General features: G+C 31.1%; 1 pseudogene; it reads right to left on the bottom strand.

Annotated features, from left to right (window-relative positions):
- Positions 1-6356: 6356 nt before the first annotated feature.
- On the bottom strand, positions 6357-6474 carry LOC118610972 (annotated as a pseudogene).
- Between the last annotated feature and the right edge of the window lie 12710 nt (positions 6475-19184).

Genomic DNA, 19184 nt, shown 5'->3' with positions numbered 1-19184 from the left:
CTATATTATCTTTTTTTTTTATATCCATTCTCATGAAATATCTTTTTTCATGTCTTTACTTTCCGTCTGTGTGTGTCTTTTGATCTGAAGTAGGCAGCATGTATAAGAATCTTATTTTCTTATCCATTCAACCACTCTATGTCTTTTGACTGGTACATTTAATCCACTTACATTTAAAGAAATTGTTGATAGATATGTAATTATTGCTATATTATTTTCATATTTTTCATTTTTCCCCCTTCTCAAAGGAGTCCGTTTAACATTTCTTGTAATACTGGTTTGGTGTTAATTAACTCCTTTAGCTGTTCTCATCTGGGTAGTTCTTTATCTGCGTTTTGATTCTAAATGATAGCTTTGATCAGTAGAGTAATATTGGTCGTAGGTTCTCACTTTCCATCACTTTGAATATTTTATGCCAAACTTTGAAAAGTTTCTGTTGAGAAATAAGCTGACAGTCGAATGAAGCTCCTTCATAGGTAACTAAATGCTTTTCTCTTACTGCTTTTAAGAGTCTCTCTTTGTCTTTAAGCTTAGGCATTTTAATTGTGATGTGTCTTGATATGGCCTCTTGGGTTAATCTTGTTTGGGACTCTGCTTCCTGGGGTTGTATGTTTATTTCCTTTGCCAGGTTAGGAAAGTTTTCTGTCATTATTTATTCAAATATGTTTTCAATTCCTTGTTATCTATTATTTTATTCTGGTACCTCTATAATATGAATGTTGGTATACTTGATGTTATCCCATAGACCCTTTAAACTATTTTTTGGATTCTTTTTCTTGTTGCTTTTCTGATTAGTTGTTTTCTGCTACCTTATCATCCAAACCACCGATTCAATTCACTGCTTCATATCTAATGTATTGTTGATTTCCTCTAAGGTACACTTTATTTCAGCTATTATATTCTTTACTTCTGACTGATTCTCTTTTTTGATTTCTATGTCCATTTTCATATTTTTTATCTCTGTTAAAATTCTCACTGAGTTCATTTACTCTCCCCTTAAGTTCATTGCATCCTTATAATCAATATGTTTAACTCTCCATCTGGTAGATTGCTTGTCTCCGTTTTGTTTAGTTCTTTTTCTGGAGCTTTGTTCTGTTCTCTTATGTCTCCCGGTCTTGATAGAGTGGCCTAATGTAGTAGGTATTGTGTGGGGCCCAGAAGTATAGCCTCCCTCATCATCTGAGCTAGGTGCTTCAGGTGTGTCCCTGTATGGGTTGTGTGTGCCCTCCTGTTGAATTGGGTCAATGGGAGGATTGACCCTTGGGCTGATTGGTTGGGATACTGGCCATGACCAGTGGGGGAGCTGTTGTGCAAGGACTGACCATACAAAGCAGGATTTGCTTTAGCGAGACTCTGGTCTTGCCCAGTCTGCCCTTTGGGTATGCCATCTCCAGTGTAACCTTGGGTGGTGCCACCGGGCGTGCCACACTTGGGACCTCCGGGAACGGGTCTTGCCACATGCCAAATTTAGTAGTAACCTGTGATTTACCAGTGGCCGCTTGACATGAGCCACCAAGCAATCCACAATAGCCATCACTGAACTGAGTTTGGAGATACCTCCAGAAACCTAGCTGCGAACTGAGGTTGGCTGCTACTAGTGCCAGGCTTAGGGCTGCTCAACCAGAGTAAGCTGAGGCCAGATGCTGCTTGCTTTGGGGTCATGAATTTTTGAGAGATTTTATGAATGTCTGCAGCATGAGCCAAGACAGACCATTTGTATGGAAAAGCCCCTGGAAGCAGCTTGATTTGGCCTGCCAGTTGGGTAAGACTGGGTCTCAGTAAATCACTAGAGCGGGAGACGACTGTGTTAATTAGATTAATGGAGACCCGGATATGGTGGCTGCCTGCATCTGCACATTGGAAATGAGGAGGGCTCAACAAAAAAAACAATGGCTTGGAGAATCTGACCATTCACAATGGGAAAGAAAGAAAGAAAGAGAGAGAGAGGGAGAGAGAGAGAGAGAGAGAGAAAGAAGGAAGGAAGGAAGGAAGGAAGGAAGGAAGGAAGGAAGGAAGGAAGGAAGGAAAGAAAGAAAGAAAGAAAGAAAGAAAGAAAGAAAGAAAGAAAGAAAGAAAGAAAGAAAGAAAGAAAGAAAGAAAGAAAGAAAAAACAGTTTTTTTTTTTTCTGGCCTGTAATGAATTTCTATAGTACGATCTTCCCTACTTTTTGTAAGAATTCTTTTCTAAGTACTATCTTCCTGTCTTCTTAAAGTCTGAAAGTCCCTCGTGATTTAGCATACTTATTTTCTGTAGGTTTAATATAAAAACAATGCTAGAATTTTAGCTTCCTGGGATTAGACACTAGTGCTATATATTATTATGTTTTCATGTAATTTCTAGTACAATGTTTAAAAAGTATATAAACATGAATGTTAATGGACAATTTTACACGATTGATTATATATACAACTGCAAACAATACCACAATTACATTTAAATTAGATTTGTTTATTTAGAGCAGAGCATACTACATTAAACAAAGAAGCAAAAATAAAACAAACAAACAAACAAAAAATCCTACTATTGTTGTCCAGTTTAGGTGCTTGGAAATTAGTTTGATCTATAGTCCACCACTATATCTGGGATAGTTCCTGGCATCTCCTTCTTTTCCACATTCTAGTTTTTGTTCTTTTCCAGAGATTATAGCTATCCTTACCTGTAGGTATAATAAGTATAATATTGTCCTTTGCTTGTTTTGAAAATGAAAGAAGACTCTCATCCCACCTTTGCATAAAAGCATTCCCTCTATTCAACTGTTTCATGCCTGTAAAATATAGGTTAGAGTTTTAGAGTTTTAAAAAATATATTAGCAGTTATTTATATATATATATATATATATATATATATATATATATATATATATATATATATATAAATCTCCCTTTGTGAGTTAACATATTGAATGATTTTTTGAAATGATAAGGCTTTAGTGTCATAGGCACAAATTTAGTGGAGAAGACATGAATAGTTAGAAGGGGTTTGAGTAGCTAGCTGCATTCTTAAAGCTCATCACTGATTCTTCTGTGTAGACTATGTAATGACTTCTGATATAATCTTTAAATTTCTTCTAACTTTCAAACTTAATAAAATAAATTGGGTTTACATTAACTGAATATTGTATATACATTTTTAATATAATGTCATGCCAAATAATAATTTCATAGAGGATTTTTTGTCTGAGTATTCAAAATATTAATGAGCCATAATATTTCTGTGTGATAGAAGCATAAATTCTGAACTGTATTACCTTCCTATCTTTTCTATAAAGTGTTTTCACCTATTATTACTATGTCTTCAAACTTTAATTAACACATGTTTTAGCACATAGTTTTTCTATAATTGTTTTGATTCTCCATTCTATTTTATCAAATAGAAACAAACTCCTTGGTTTTAGGCACTCTGTCATACACTAACTTTGATCATTAAGCTCTAGTTAAAACTAAAACATCATATCACTGTAGATAATAGAAGTTGACTAGTTTAAGGAATAATTTCAACAAAGATAAAAGCAGACTAGTTTATATTAACCAAAAATTTAAAGATTCATTTATCTCAAATAAGTAAGTATAAATGTAAAAATGATTGTGGTTGTAATCTCTATAAATTATCCTTCACTTTGGAAGATAGATTTGTTCTTAATAGGTTTGTTTAAAAGAATGAATTTAATCAATAATTAACATAAAATACTGTGTGATTCATCAATAAAATTGATTATTTTGTGAAGTGGAAACTTTATAAATCACTTTGCCCCATTTAGTAAATTTAAAATATTATTATTATTGTTATTTATTATTATTATTAGTGTGTAAATGTATAGGGACTAAAAAACTTGACGAACTTGTTATAACCTTGCATGTGATATTATTTGTAGAATGTTATATTCAAAAGACCTTCGACACTTCCAGATATTATTATTATTTACTTTGTCAATCTGTGAGAAGCAAGATTTTCAAAATACTTTGAATAATATATAACCTCATTTGTCTCTCTATGAGTTCCATGAATATTTATGTAAATAATTAGCTATTATTTAAAATCAGATACTGAAGACTCACATTTTCTCTAAATATTTCTGTGAGAGGATTTGCTGTCTACAGATACCAAGGCTCTTAATCCCTTTTTGCAGAGTAAATTCTTCGTTTCATAATTTTATATGTATTACTCTGTTGTAGATAACCAGAATCAGTGCACAGTATCCATGTTAGCATAGATGCTATATTAAAAATTCTACTTAAGTTCCCATTCAAGTTTTTTTATTTAACTGTAATTGATATTAAGAAAATGGTTCATAGCTGCCTAAGTGATCCAAGAATTTACCTTTTCTATATTTTAACAATTGATACAATTTCTACATTGAATAAAATCTATTCTTTCCAAAATATAAAATAAAATAATAAATATTATTTAAAATGATAATTTATATATTGAGAATAATAATTTATTAAGAAATAAGAAAAATATAGATACTTTTGGTTTCTTCATGAACAAGAGAGAAATTGAAAATGAATTTTTCCCATTACTTAAAAATAATTTTAAGTTATTTGTTTTTAATTGGGGACAGATTTGGAAGAATTTTTCATGTAAATTGGATGTTTTGTTTTAGTTATTGGAATTTAGTTAGTAGTATATTTAATAAATTCTAAAGTATGAGCAATAGTCCTATGAATTGTAGCAGCCTGTTATATTATTTACATTTTTGTGTTGCAAGTTAAGAGAAAGGTAAAGCATTATCTAACTCTTTTTTCTTAGTGAAAAGACCCCCATGTTTATCTACTAACATTTTAAAAGTTTAATAATTCTAAGTTTTGAAAATGTGTAAATAGCTAAAAATTACTTTTTTTCTCCCTTATAGGTTTTATATGTACTGAGCAAATTTCTGTAATTCAACAGTTACATTTCTAATGTTTTCATTGAGAATGTTTAGAAAAGCAAATGTGCTATATTATTCCATAATTAGAGATTTATTTAGTCAGGATAATGATGGTCTTTTGCCAAAACTAATTCTGACAAACAGCAATGGTATAATATATTAAATGCCGAGCCCTAGAAATAGGAGCTGATGTTTGCGCTTGGCAGAGTCTCCTTGTGCTCAATGTTAAGAACTAGCAAAAAGGCTGGTCATAACAACATTGGAGGAGAAGGAATTTCTCCTTTCAATATATTCACTGAATTCTAAAACATAATGAAGATGTCAAAAAGATTTTTGAAAATTACATCTCTGAAAAATAAGATCAAGAGCTGAACCTTGAAATCCACCAATAAATAAAATTTCAATGCTCACAGAAAGATTTTTTGAAAGCTTTTAGACACTTACTATCTGAAAACTGTTTGTCCTTATCCTTTATTATTTTCGGTAATGCTTTATAATTTTTATGTTTGTTTATTCCTCATTAAATTTATAAAATGAATTAATTTTTAAAAGAAAACACTTTATAAAAAATTCATGAAGAATTTCAACTCAGTTACTTAAGTCATGCTCTTACAATTTGATTTTTGCCCTTATTTCTACAGAGTGCTTTTTCTTTTTTATTATTAAATAATTCTGTATGTCTTCATAAATTCAAACTATTATCTGTAGTGATAGTACTATGCAATAAGATAGACAAACAGACAGACAGACACAGTTTCTCTGTAGCTTGCATTAAAGTATCTATAATATAACTGAGTAGTCTCACTCTCTAAGGAAGAGAACTTCATAGACCACTTGTCTAGACAAGCTGGTTCCTTGAAGGACTCTCTCTGTTTATTCTATGTTAGGTTAGTAAGCACTCATTACATAAAAGGAATATTATCTTCCTAGTGTGGATCTTAAGGATAATATTAAATTTTAATAACAGTGTTATTATACATTGCAATACTAGATATTGCTGGGTGGATTTCAATGTACCTGAGTATTAATATGATAAAAAAGAAAACAGTTTCTCTAAAATCATTGCTTATACTCCAGGGAAAAGTCAGAATACTAAAATATACAATAATGTAGATTATGATAAGAAAAAATATCTTTGACATAACAATAACTTCTATCTACATCTCACTGTATTATTAATTGTTCATTTCCATAATGTTTTTTCTGTTTGTGCCACCAATAGCTTTTTCTATATCTGGTTTTCTGAGTCATTTTTTCAAAATATAACTGTATATATTTTTCCTTTTCACTAAAATGAAAAAGAAAAAAAAAGTGAAAATTTAGATTGAGTACTGGGTAATGATTTTCATATTATATAAAATGTAGACTTATTTGTATTTAAAATGTATTGTTTTTGTTTGTTTTTTAGGTGAGGTGACCTTGGTTGACCCCACTTATTGCAAGGAACTTGTCAGTTTACAATCCCTTATTTTTTAAATTTTTTAACACCTACAGCACCTGGTTTTCCTAGGTGGTCTCCCATCCAAGTACTAACCAGGCCTGCCTCTGCTTAGCTTCTGAGATCAGATGGGATCAGGCTTATTCAGGGTAGCATGCCATAAACAAAATGTGTTTTATAACCAATGTTTCAGTTTAAAATATTTGAAAAATATTTGGCTAATTAAAAATATTTGATTAGCAAGGAAAACCTTTGGATTTTATTTAAAAATTCATCTCAACTTTGAAGAAGTTAACAAAACATACAAGCCCTAATTTCTTAGAACTGGAAATAATTTAAAACTGTATCACCATTTAAAAGATTGAAGAAAAAAGTCCTTTAAATAAATTAACAGTATTTGGAGTATTTTTTAGAGAGAAGAAACTTTTCATGTGAAAAAATAACAGTAGGTTAGTGTTGTCACAGTGTAAACTCTGATTATGATTAAGTAGAAAGCAGTATTAAATAGTATAACACTGGATAAAAGCTTGGGCTTTGGAGTTATCTCTTTTTACTTTGCATTTTTGGGTAACAATACTATATTTTTCATTAGGTTGTTGAAGATATATTAATGTAGGTAATTAAGGTCTAGTATATATTATACATTCAATAAATATTAGTTGTTGTTATTTATTGTTACTTAAGCAGCTATGAGAAATTGTGAAAAACAGATATTATCTTTCCCTTTTCTGAGTATGGCTGGAGGGAGAGAGGGAGGCTAATGATTTATTTTCAGGGAAATATGGTTATAAAGATTTTAACTTTAAATAAATTATTAGTTAATTAGCAAAATAAGGTTTGAACATTAGCAAGTACCCTTTATAGCCTCCAATGGTCAGTCCAACACACCAAACTGCATTGTTTTAGGGATGATAAAAAGGTAGTGGAATTCGTTCTGCACTCTGCGGTGACTTCTAAGGAACAGACTGTTCAAAGTGAAGAAGCTCAAGGATGTTTAAGAAATATTACTAAGGAAAGAAAGGAAAGCATAAATGAAATTAGGCACTTTATTTTCTTAAATCAAGGACATTAATTGGTTTGGTTTCACATCACATTCTGATAAGTTGGTAGTGTTTACATCAAATGCTACCTCTGAGACTGTTTCACATTCTTCAGAAGAGTGGCTAGATTAGCAATGTCTGTTACAGGTGAAAAGGAGAGAAGGATAGTAGCAAGTAGCTTATCAGACACTTTATGTGCTGGAATGTAGAGCCAATGAACCTTAGAATTGAACATTCGCAGAGATAATACAGTTCAATCTAAGTGCTGGAATCTCCCACATGTTTGAAGTGTAAGTCACATGCCTTACTAGATTTTGAGTTTCTTTAGAATAAAAACTAGGAAGAATAGGTTGAATTAGCAGGCAAAATTGAGATTAATAGAAATTAATATTTCTAACAAGTGAAGCAGTCTGATGGTAAAATATGCTTTCTTTTAGGTAGTAAATACCCTTTCTAAGGAACTTTTCAAGAGGAGAATTGATGATATATATATTCTAAAGGAAAGTGATTAGATTAAATAACACTTAATTTTTAATCTGATTTTAAAATTCAAAACCTTATGATTGTCTGAGCAATAATACGTAGAAAGTAGATATTTGTTAAAAATTAATTCTGCATTCATAAAATTAAAAATAGAACATTGACTATACTCCTGGATAACTCCAAACACAAAAGTTTATATGATGAGACGGTAAAATACAATCTTTAAATGTAAAATAATTAAATTGAATTGTAAGAGTATGCTTGAACAATACTGTGAAGGTGAAAAAAATGAGTAATAAAAATTAAACAAGTAGTTTATTAGATATGACAAGATTTCAAGATATAATCTAAAAAACAATATTCTTGTGTTATAGAATATAAATGATGAGCCTCCTGTATGTAATCCACTACATTTGGAAACTCAAATTTATTCCAGCATTAAGATTCCTTTTATTCAGCTCAACTGTTCAGACAAAGATTCTTCGCAGGAAAAACCGAGCTATTCAATTGTAGGAGGTAAAACATGTGATTTCAAATAAGTCACTTTTATTCTGTTTAAAAGATACTCATGTAAGATATTTTATAATGCTTGAAAACATTATTATGAAACATTTTTAAATAAGAACTTAAGACAATAGAAATAACATAATATATAATGTACTTTTACTTCTGTTTTATCGCCTCATTGTTCTCAGGAAATACAAATAATCAATTCACACTTTGGAGACTAGGTGTTGATCCTCCTTCTCTGACCACCACTCAGAATTTCCAGTATGATGCATTACAGGGGATTCAGAAACCTCTGACTTTCCAGCTATTTATTGAGGTTACTGATGAATTAGGTGGGAATAAAGCTAGTCAGCTGTCAGCCACTACAACAGTCATAGTTCATGTGTTTCCTGGGACCACAACACAGCCAACTTCTTTCACAAAAACAACTACAACTACACTAAGTAAGTGATGAAATATAATTCTAAAGTAGTCTGAATTAGTCATAAACATAGAAGATATTTGGGAACTCTCACAGGAGTTATCCTATATTTTGGCAATGAAAGACATAAATGAAGCAGTTACTTTAATATGCTAGAATTTCCATCATCAAAATAAGAAGAATGTATTGTACCTGTTAGTCATTAATTTTGAATCAGGGTAAATATATCAGTGTTAAGCACTTTTATAAGCCCTTCCACTATTATTCAGTTTAGATTCTCAGTAATTTTGTTGATTCTTATCACAGAATACTTTTCTCTATTTAAATGAATACTCATGAAGATTTTGTTATGTGCATGGCACATAAGGTTTATAAAAATATTTTACAAAGTTGTTTCCTTGAAAAGCACAGTCTCACTAGAAGACAAAATTTATACTTAAAACAATTTAAATAAATATTAGATTGTCAAATGAGTACAACTATTTTAACTTTGAGGTTGCAAATAAGGTAAGTTTATTTGTGTTGATATAGGCAGTAAATTCTCTATAGAGAGGAGAAAAATAATAATGTAATTCTGTAAAAACATATTTTTTTTATGTGAAGAGGAGAAAAGCTTTGCAGGACGAAGGCATAGAATTATGCCTGGGAAGAGCATAATATATTTTGGGGAATGTTGAGAAGACAGTGAAGCTCAAAACTGGATTTGTGTCAGGAAAAATGAAGCTTACAGTAGATATATAAAATATTTCTGCATGAAACATCTTGAGTGTAAAGAGATTTTGGATGATTACTGGAGAAAGGAAATTATAACCATTTCACAACAGAAAAATAGATTCCCAATGCCTCATAAACTTTGCAAATATGGAAATAAAGAGAAAATCAATGATCAGAACTGTGGTAAAAGGATGATTAGTTTCAATAATTGGTTTGTGTGGAATATGCTGTTTGATTTCAAACAGGTGGAGTTAAAACAGTCAAGTAGGTATTTATTCATACACATGCCCTCACTAATATTATTATGATGCTCTCAATAAAATTGAGCTAACACAATGAAAGATATCTCAGTTAAAATACCCATTTGTTAAATAAGTTATAGAAAATTTTTCTCAATGCTTGATTTCACAGTCAAGAAGTCTTACATTAGCTATACAAAATGATCACATTTCGATTTGAATATTCAGGATCCAAAGAAAACCATAAATTGAATTAAAATAATATAGGCTGCCTAGCAGAAGGAAATTAATATTGTCTCTGTAGGCTTCCAATTATTTCTAACAATTTTTCAATCCAGAAAACAACACATGATTAACTATAACCAGGCACATGAGAAAATGAGATGCCATAACCAAGAAGCAATAAAACCACAAAAGCAGAAACATGGATACAGTTACTACAGAAATTTTCAAAAACAAACTGTAAAATAATTATGCCTTAAATTCAAGAGCTAAAAACCAAGTTTAAAATTTGATCAGGATATTGGAGACTATAAAGGTAGCATACACTATTTGAAAATGTATCAAATATATCTAAATCACAAAAAAATACAATAACTGAAATAAAAACTTGACCATGTTGACAAATAGAATATATAAACAATATACCCAGCAATTATTTAATTTCAGATTTTGGGGGAACACACAAATATTTACAAATTTTGATCACATATTAGGTTGTAAAACAAATCTCAATAGATTTCAGTAGATTGAAATCATGCTGAGTATTATCTTTGATCTTAAATAATTATGCTAAAGATCAAAACAAACATGACATCAGTAATGTAAAATATTTCTTATATCTTTAGACATTTAGGAAATAGAGAATATTTTTAAGTGAATGAATGAAAATGTTACATAATAAAGCTGTGAGATGTAGTTGAATTGAAGGTTATATGTTTTCCTTTAAGTACCATTTAAACTGTATCTCACAATTTTTAACATCACATTTTTATCATTTATTTTAAAATATTATTGATTTCCTTAAAAGTTCTTTTTTTTCTTTTTGTATAATTTAAACTGCATTTCATCAGAAGTGAGAAAAAGAACAGCAAAATAAAATGTAAGAGATTTTTAAAAATGAAATAAGATAACTAAAATTAATGAAGTAGCAAGGAAATATACAAAAGTATGACGGCTGATAGTTGTTTTTAAAAAAAATAATAATAAAATCTATATCTGCAAGGAGGCTGATAAAAGCAAGAGTAAAGTCATATTTTACCAATGTCAGAAATAAAAAAAGAACTTCACTAGGTCCTGCAATCCTTTAAAACAAAATCCTAAGAAAGGGAATATTATCAACAACCTTGTCAATAAATTTGAAGAAAAATCGTGTGAGAACTTATTCTATCCCAAATACATAATATAAAATGCATTAATTAAGACAGTGTAGTATGGGTTCAGGGAAGACAATTAAACATGAGAATGGATAAAGAGTCCAGCTAATGGTCCACAGCATAAGGATCTATGATTTATATAAAAACTGACACTACAGAGCTGTGCTAAAAGCATGATTAGTTTTAATAAATTATATTGGGCAATTGGTATGTGTAAAGACAAAATAGGAATGATTCCTTGCCTAAATTAAGTTCACATAAATTGTAAACCGAAATGGCCAAGATAAATAATTAAATTTTAGAAAAACTATGAGACTATTTTAATAACTTGGGGGTAGAGATATATTTGTTAAATAAGGTTTTTAAAAAACAACCTTAACTGTAAAGAAAATTTTTAGAAAACTGAATACATTAAAATTAAGAACTCCTTATTATGGGTAAAAAGATAGGATATTTGACTATGTGACTTTTGCTTCAGAATAATTTAGTGAAGAAGACTAAGCATAAGGGAGTTTAAACAAAACTGAGCATAATGTCACAATAATTGAGAATGTGTTATGGACATTTAGTGGATTATTGTACTATTTTTAGTATTTTAAATATGTGTTAGGTATCACAAAAAAAAGTTGTAAAATAATTGAAAAGGAAATATTCTGAAATGTCTATGTTCTTTGTTAAGCTATTAGCATTTAACGCTCTAAATTTTTGCCGAATAATCTTCACAGATAAAATACCTCATTTTGGAGCTTATTAAAATTGTCTGCTTTGGATATTTTAAACATATATTTTATATAGTCAACCCCTAAAATCATATTAAGCATGAATATTCTCTTGGTCACTCAGTAAATTAGTTCTTAGTTCTTCCCTCCATCCCTGTATGTGACTATGGGACTTTCACATTCTACAAATACATAGTCAAACCATTTTATGTCCGGTAACATTGCTTAAGACTGAGCTATGACATCAGTAATGTAAGAAACACTTAAAATGTGTTGTTTTCTTTTTCTGGTTCAACATAAACCTCACCTACCTGTTCTGGGTCAATTTTCTCTGCTGGATCTTGCTCTTTTGGGAGAGAATATTTTAGTCCATATCACAGTGGAAAAAAAAAATCGAACATGCTAACACATGCATCCTAACATCCAAATTCTTGATTAATAAACCAAAATCTCACAGAGCAGCAGAATGCTTGTAATATAATATAAAGATAGAATCAATTCTGCAGCAAGATGTGAAAGAATTTTTAGAATTGTAGTTGAGTAGTATTGTAATCCATATAATTCTCTTGGCAAACTACATTAGGCTTGCTAAAAGAATCAAACCAATTAATGTTGCCTGGAAATAATTACCAATCTATGACTTCTGAATTTACTCTCAAGGACTGTGGCAAATGATCTTTGCTATTCTTCTTAAGCCTTATCAGCTTTTATGTTTATATGTGTACTTACATAATACAGGAAGACATATGTACCTCTCTTTGAGAAAAGTATTACCAAACCATAAGTGACCTTAGAAATTCTATAGTTCAATTTGTCCATTGCGCAAGAAGGGAAAATGATACCCAAACAGTTTATAACTTTCATTTTATTTTAAGTGAGCAAACAGACACATGAAAACACCTGTATATTTTAAGATATGTTTTAAAGAGATACTATATCTAAAGTTTTTTTTTTTAAATGTAATACTGGCTAGCTATTATTTATATCTGAATATGTTATAAAATTACCCAGTAAAGATAACCTATATCATCAGCTAAATATCTATTTATTAACTTCATGGTCAAGTCTTGTGCTAGTGTCTGGAATACAAAGTTGAATACGTCAAAGAAAAACCATCTAGCTATAAATAATGGAATATCCAACTTGAAGTGGCTTAAATAATAAAAACTCAATTTCAGAAAACTAGTAGACGATTAAAGATCTCTGTATATCATCATAAGGAATATGGGAAGAGATTACAAGAGAAGGGTGATAAGAACAGATATGTCTGAAAAGTGTGAGTGATTTTAGAATAAATGTGGAGAAAACATGAAGGGAAGATTGGTGAAGGAAGAAAGTGGTGCCCATGAAACCAGTTAAGATCCTATTTTAATAATCTAAATAAGAAAACCAGGCCCTAAAATAAGGCAGTGGTACTTTATGTAGAGATGAAGTGGTAGATCTGAAATATACATAAGAATAGAATTCACCATTTATAGTGTTTAAATGGTATGTATTACCCTATACTGTGAGAAAAATAATTTCTCTTAGGATTAGCTATTTTTATTTGACTGCAGTTATTATTATTATTATTATTATTATTATTATTATTTATATTTTTCCATTTAGAATATTGAAAGATATGAAAACTTAAGAACATTTCTAAGTGGTTAGACTCTACTGCCAGACTTTTATCTGTTTCTAAATATAAAACTATAAAATCCCATTACAAAACAGAACATTCTTAAAGCCAGATGCTAACAATGTATGTCTATAAGTTATAAAGAAATTATGGCCTGTGAATAAAATGCTCAGTTATTAAATTAAATTCAATCATGTAATAAATACTATAGGAGGTATCATCAGCATAAAATTCACTATAAATGTAAATTATTTTCTTTATAAAAAATTCTTTTAGGCTCTTGAAAAAAATATAGGACATCCCATAAATTTTAATCTGATGAAGGTATTCAATAAAGACCTCTGCATCTTTTACAATGCCAAGTATGGTACTTGATAAATAAAAGGACCGATGCCCTATGTTATATAAAATGTATGTGATAGTTCTTAATTGGGAGAAAGGGAGATTTATGAACTGTTGAAGAATTTGATGAAAGTTATGGTCTCTCTTTCTCTCTAGAACAATATGCACATGTATATGTGCATATACTATTATATTCAATATTAGAGGCTTGTAAGACCCATCCCTGGAACCCAGATTAAGAAATCCTGACTAAAAACAAAGGTTTATTACTGCTTCTGAATTTGTAAAAAAAAAAAAAAAAAAAAGTTTCCATGAACAAAATATATTTTTATTATTATAAAGTAAACAAAGCAATATAAAGCACTAAAACTTGACATAATGTATTTCTTAAATATGTTAACATTTAGCATGTTTTTATAAACATTACAATAAGTAAAATAATAACTAGAAGCTTAGAAAGGAAAAAAATCTTTTATCTTTAATGTAGAATGACTTAGTCAAAGAAACTAATAATAAATCAGCCAGACACTAGACTAAAATAAAAATACTGCTGTAAATTCTCTCCCGATTAACCTTTGTCTTTGAACCCTTGCCTGCCTATTCTGAGGTCCCACTCAAGGCAGGTAGAGAAGAAGAAACTGTCACATTTCATGAGCTAAACTAAACTCACCCAATTTAAGTCCAGATTGGCTGAGAGACAATGAGGTAACTGGCTAGACACCCATTTCCTGAAAATATAATCCCCAAAGAATTATGAATCAAAATTCCTGAAGCTATCTGCATTCAGCAAATTGAGTCCATAATAAAAAGCTCAGAATTAATATCTATTTTTAAAATATAGAAGATAATAGAAATCTTAAATCATGCTAATTTGTAACTGTTTTTACTCTGATTTCAGCAGAAATAATACATGGGTAAAAGGGTAGAAAGGAGAAAGTCTCTATAAATAACTATTCAATCTATCCATCAGTTTATCCTGGTAAAATGTTTCATAATGTGCATTGGTATAATTAAAAGGTTTTTAACCACCGAAGAACTAAAGAAAGGCATTAAATCTATAGGGTGAAAGAAATGGAATTGTTTAGCGTCTTTCACTTAATCTGAATTTTGAAGACTAATCCTAAAGATATCATGGCTTCTTGGAGACATATTCTTAGAGACAAGGGTTATGTCTTCATAACTATGTTTTCTACACTATATTATACTTCACTGCAGAGGCACAATATGTTTTCCCAAGGCTGATCGTGACTCATCAAAAGCCAATCCTTTACTAGCATATACTTCACAAACTAATTTGCAGTCAAATATGTCTGGAACTTTGTTTTTAGCTGGTAATTTAAAACAGTGGTATGCTGGAGCTGGCTCATTTAAGATAAGAAGATCCTATTGTTAAATATTCAGAAATTTTGTAGGTTGGTTCTTAAGCCTTTAGTAGATTGAATTCAGTCATGGTGGAAATATTAATACTATGAAAATTGGTAAATGCTGCATTCCAAGTATTTGTTTGTTTGCTTATTTGTTTTGATTTCAAGGGTTAGTTTACCAGCCCACTACTGGACCTGTCCATCTTAGTCTTTAGTATACTTAGAAAGGTAGAAAAAACTTTAAAATGGGTAAAAAGGAGATTTAAGAGAGATTAGCAAATACTTATGTATGACAAGTAAAATTTAGCCACCAAAAAAATGAAAGAGCATTTACTTTTTTGTTCCTCATTTAAATGAAAAATACAGCACTATAGCCATACTTTTTAATAAGTAGAGCATCCATGGAAACCACTGGCACTTTCTGTTGACTTGATTATAACCTTTACTATGTATGTATGTATATGTATGTGTGTTGTGCATGTATATATATGTATATACATACACACACATATATAGTAAAATATATAGTATAAATTTATAGTTATAAATATGTAGAGTTTATATATTATATATATATATTACAAAAGAAATTAGGGAAACATATTACTTGCTGTGAGCTGTGCTTTAATACCCACTCTGCCTTACATGCCTAGGAAGTGAAGCTCATTATGCTATTTCACACAAGGTCTCAGTCCTGAACTAAATTTCTCTCATTCTTTTTCTTTTTGTAATATGAAGAAATAATGACACCATAGTAGTGGCAACAGCAGACATTAATTGATTACCTACTGACTGCTATAAGCTTGCATAAGATATTTTCATTCTTCACAGCGACCCTGCTCACTAGGCAGCATTGTTCTAAACAGAAATTAACTTGCTCAGTTTAAGTGACAGTCAAAATTTCAGCCCAGATGTTTCCAGAAGCCATGTCTGTTCCACTATTCCACTACAATTGTATTTTTTAAACTCAATTGACCCATGCATCCCTTTTACAGGGGGAAAAAAAAAAAAACCCTCAGACAACCAGCATTGTACATATTATATGCTGTTGAGCCAGCTCAGTTACTGGCGACCCTGTGAATGAATGATGTCCACAGCGTTCTGTCCTTAGCAGCCTGGCTCAGCTCCTGTAGACTCACGTCTATGGCTTCTTTTATGAAGTTGAACCATTTCATGTTTGCTCTTCCTCGTCTTGCTACTTTCAACTTTTCACAGTATTATTGTTCCCCCTCATCCAAAGCATCCTGCCTTCTCATGATGTGCCCGAAATAGAACAGCTTCAGTTTTGTCATTTTTGCCTCCAGTCATGTTTCACATTTAATTTTCCCTAGGACCCACTTATTCATCTTTCTGCTGGTCTAGGCTATCCCCGGAGCTCTCCTTAAACACCATATTTCAGATAAACAATTTTTTTCTCTATTAGCCTTTACCTTATTTATATAAGAAGGATAAAAGAAAAACATATTAAGCTATAATTTTTTAAATATCAGAATTCTAACACAATCATCTCTTTTATTCTAAACTATTTCTAAGAATAAATCGGTAAAAAGGCAATGGTGTAATGGGTTGATAATGATGAAAATAATGTCCTTATGGTAGGCCAGAAGTGGAGACAATGTAAAAAAACATATAAAAGGGAAGCATGCCTATTTTTACATGCTTTCACAAAGCATGCAGGACAGATGTATTATGAGATATGATGCATGTATTTCCTCTATGTGAAACAGCAATAAAAATTCCCTAGGACCTACGGGATGTATGAAAATCTTTGCTTCATATCTTGAACCATTCTTTTGTTCAACCTGTATCTATAAACCATGTAGTTTTTCTTCTTAAGTTGCAGACATGAGAAATAAGTCGCTAAGTCATTGTTCTTTCTTCAGATGTGACTTGAAAATAAAGTCTCTTGGTGAGCCCCAAAACATTTCACTTTCTTCTATGCTGAGAGGTAATATGTTATGCAGCTATTTGGGATTTATTTTCATGTATTTTATATGTTATATTTATATACCCTGTATGGAAACTAGCTCTGTGAATAAATAGTGAGAATCACATTTTACATTCATTAATTTCTTGGTCTTTGTGTCCATCCAATTCCCAGTAGGAAAGAGACACAAAGTAACAGAAGACTTATGGAAGAAACTACAACTAACCCTTGAACGACACAGGTTTGAACTGCACAGATCCACTTATAGGAGGTTATCTAAATAAAAACAATAAAAGTATTTTCTCTTCTTTATGATTTTCTTAATAACATTTTATTTTTTCTAGCTTACTTTATTATCAGAATATCATATGTAATATATAGATAACATACAAATTATTATGTGTTAATTGACTTTTCATGTTATTGGTAAGGCTTCCAGTCAACAATAAGGTATTCGTCATTAAGTTTTTGGGGAGTCAAAAGTTATATACAGATTTTCAACTATTTGGGTAGCAGGTGTATATGTGTGTGCCCCTAACCTCCATGCAAGGGTTAACTGTATTTAAAAAGGTGTAGGTAGAGGTAAGGAAAACTGGCATGGTCTAACTCTGTCTGCCACTTTATAAGCAAGTTACGTCTTTGACAAATGATACATAATTTCTTTTTCTGATTCTACTTGACTATTTTACTGCCTAAAGTTACATGACGGTCTTCCTGAGCTATTCAATAGAAGAACTAGCATTTCTTTTTAAGGAATGTAGTATCTTACATAATTAAAATGAGAAAATTATATGTATTAGTCTCTTGATTGGTGGCTTACATGCTTTAAGAAATAATACTTTTATAAATAAATACTGCTCTCCCACTAGTAAAAAAGATAAAATTGTGTTTAGTTGTATATATAGATAGCTTTGCTGGATAAAGTATTCTTGGTCTTAGATCCTGAGTTTTTATCTTGTCAAATATTTTGTGCCAAGCCCTCTGCCCTGTAGTTTTGTTTTGTTTGTTTTGTTTTGTTTTGTTTTGTTTGTTTTGTTTTGTTTTGAGAAATTAGCTGCCAGTCTTATGGGTGCTCCTTTGTAGGTAACTACCTGCTTTTCTCTTGTTGCTTTTAAGATTTTCTTTGTATTTAACCTTTCACATTTTAATTATGACATGTCTTGGTGTGGGCCTCTGGGTTCCTCTTTTATGGGACTCCCTGAGCTTCCTGGGGTTCTGTGTCTATTTCCTTCACCAGGGGAGGGAAGTTTTCCATCATTTCATCAAATAACTCTTCAATGTCTTTTTTTTTTTCTGGTACCCCTATGATATGGATATTTTTACATTTAATAGTGTCCCATAGGTTCCTTAAATTATTATTATAGTCTTGGCTGCTGCTTCTTCTTCTTCTTCTTCTTCTTCTTCTTCTTCTTCTTCTTCTTCTTCTTCTTCTTCTTCTTCTTTTTTTTTTTATTTTGCCAATCTGATTGCAGGTCCTTGGCTTTCCTATCTTCTGTATAGGTTATTTAACTCTCTTCTTTATTCACTATGTTTATTTCATTTCATATATTTTTCATCTCAGATAAAGTGTTCTTCATTTATGACTGGTTCCCTTTTATAAATTCCATTTCCACTTATATGTTTTTTAAAGTTCTCACCGAATTCATCTATACTCCCTGTAAGTTCACTGAGTATCTTTATAACCAGTGTTTTGAACTCTGCATCTGTTAGATTACTTGACTCCATTATTCCTAGATCTCTATTCTGTTCTCTCATATGGTTTCTGCTTCTTTGTCTTCCTATTTTGGCTGCCTTTCTGTGTCTGTTGCTATGTTCTAAGCAAAGCTCTTAAGTCTCCTGGTCTTATTAGTTCAGCTTTGTGTAGTAGGTGTCCAGTGGCACAGCCCTGAGAGGGGTTCAGCTGCAGGCCAAATTTAGCCCTAGCCTGTGCCCCTCTGGGGCTACCTATTAAGATTCAGCAAGCAACCCACAGATGCTGTGCTTATAGTTGCCTCAAAAAGCCACACCAGAAACTGAGGTCAGCTGCCACCAATGTGAGCTTAGGCACTGCTCAGCAAGGAGCACCTGACTGAGTGAGGACATACCCGGATGTGTCTTGGTGGGGCTGAGAGTTGGGGAA

The sequence above is a fragment of the Rousettus aegyptiacus genome, unplaced genomic scaffold (assembly GCF_014176215.1).
Source record: "Rousettus aegyptiacus isolate mRouAeg1 unplaced genomic scaffold, mRouAeg1.p scaffold_m13_p_13, whole genome shotgun sequence".
NCBI classification, from domain to species: Eukaryota; Metazoa; Chordata; class Mammalia; order Chiroptera; family Pteropodidae; genus Rousettus; species Rousettus aegyptiacus.
This window is presented reverse-complemented; position numbering and strand designations above follow the sequence as displayed.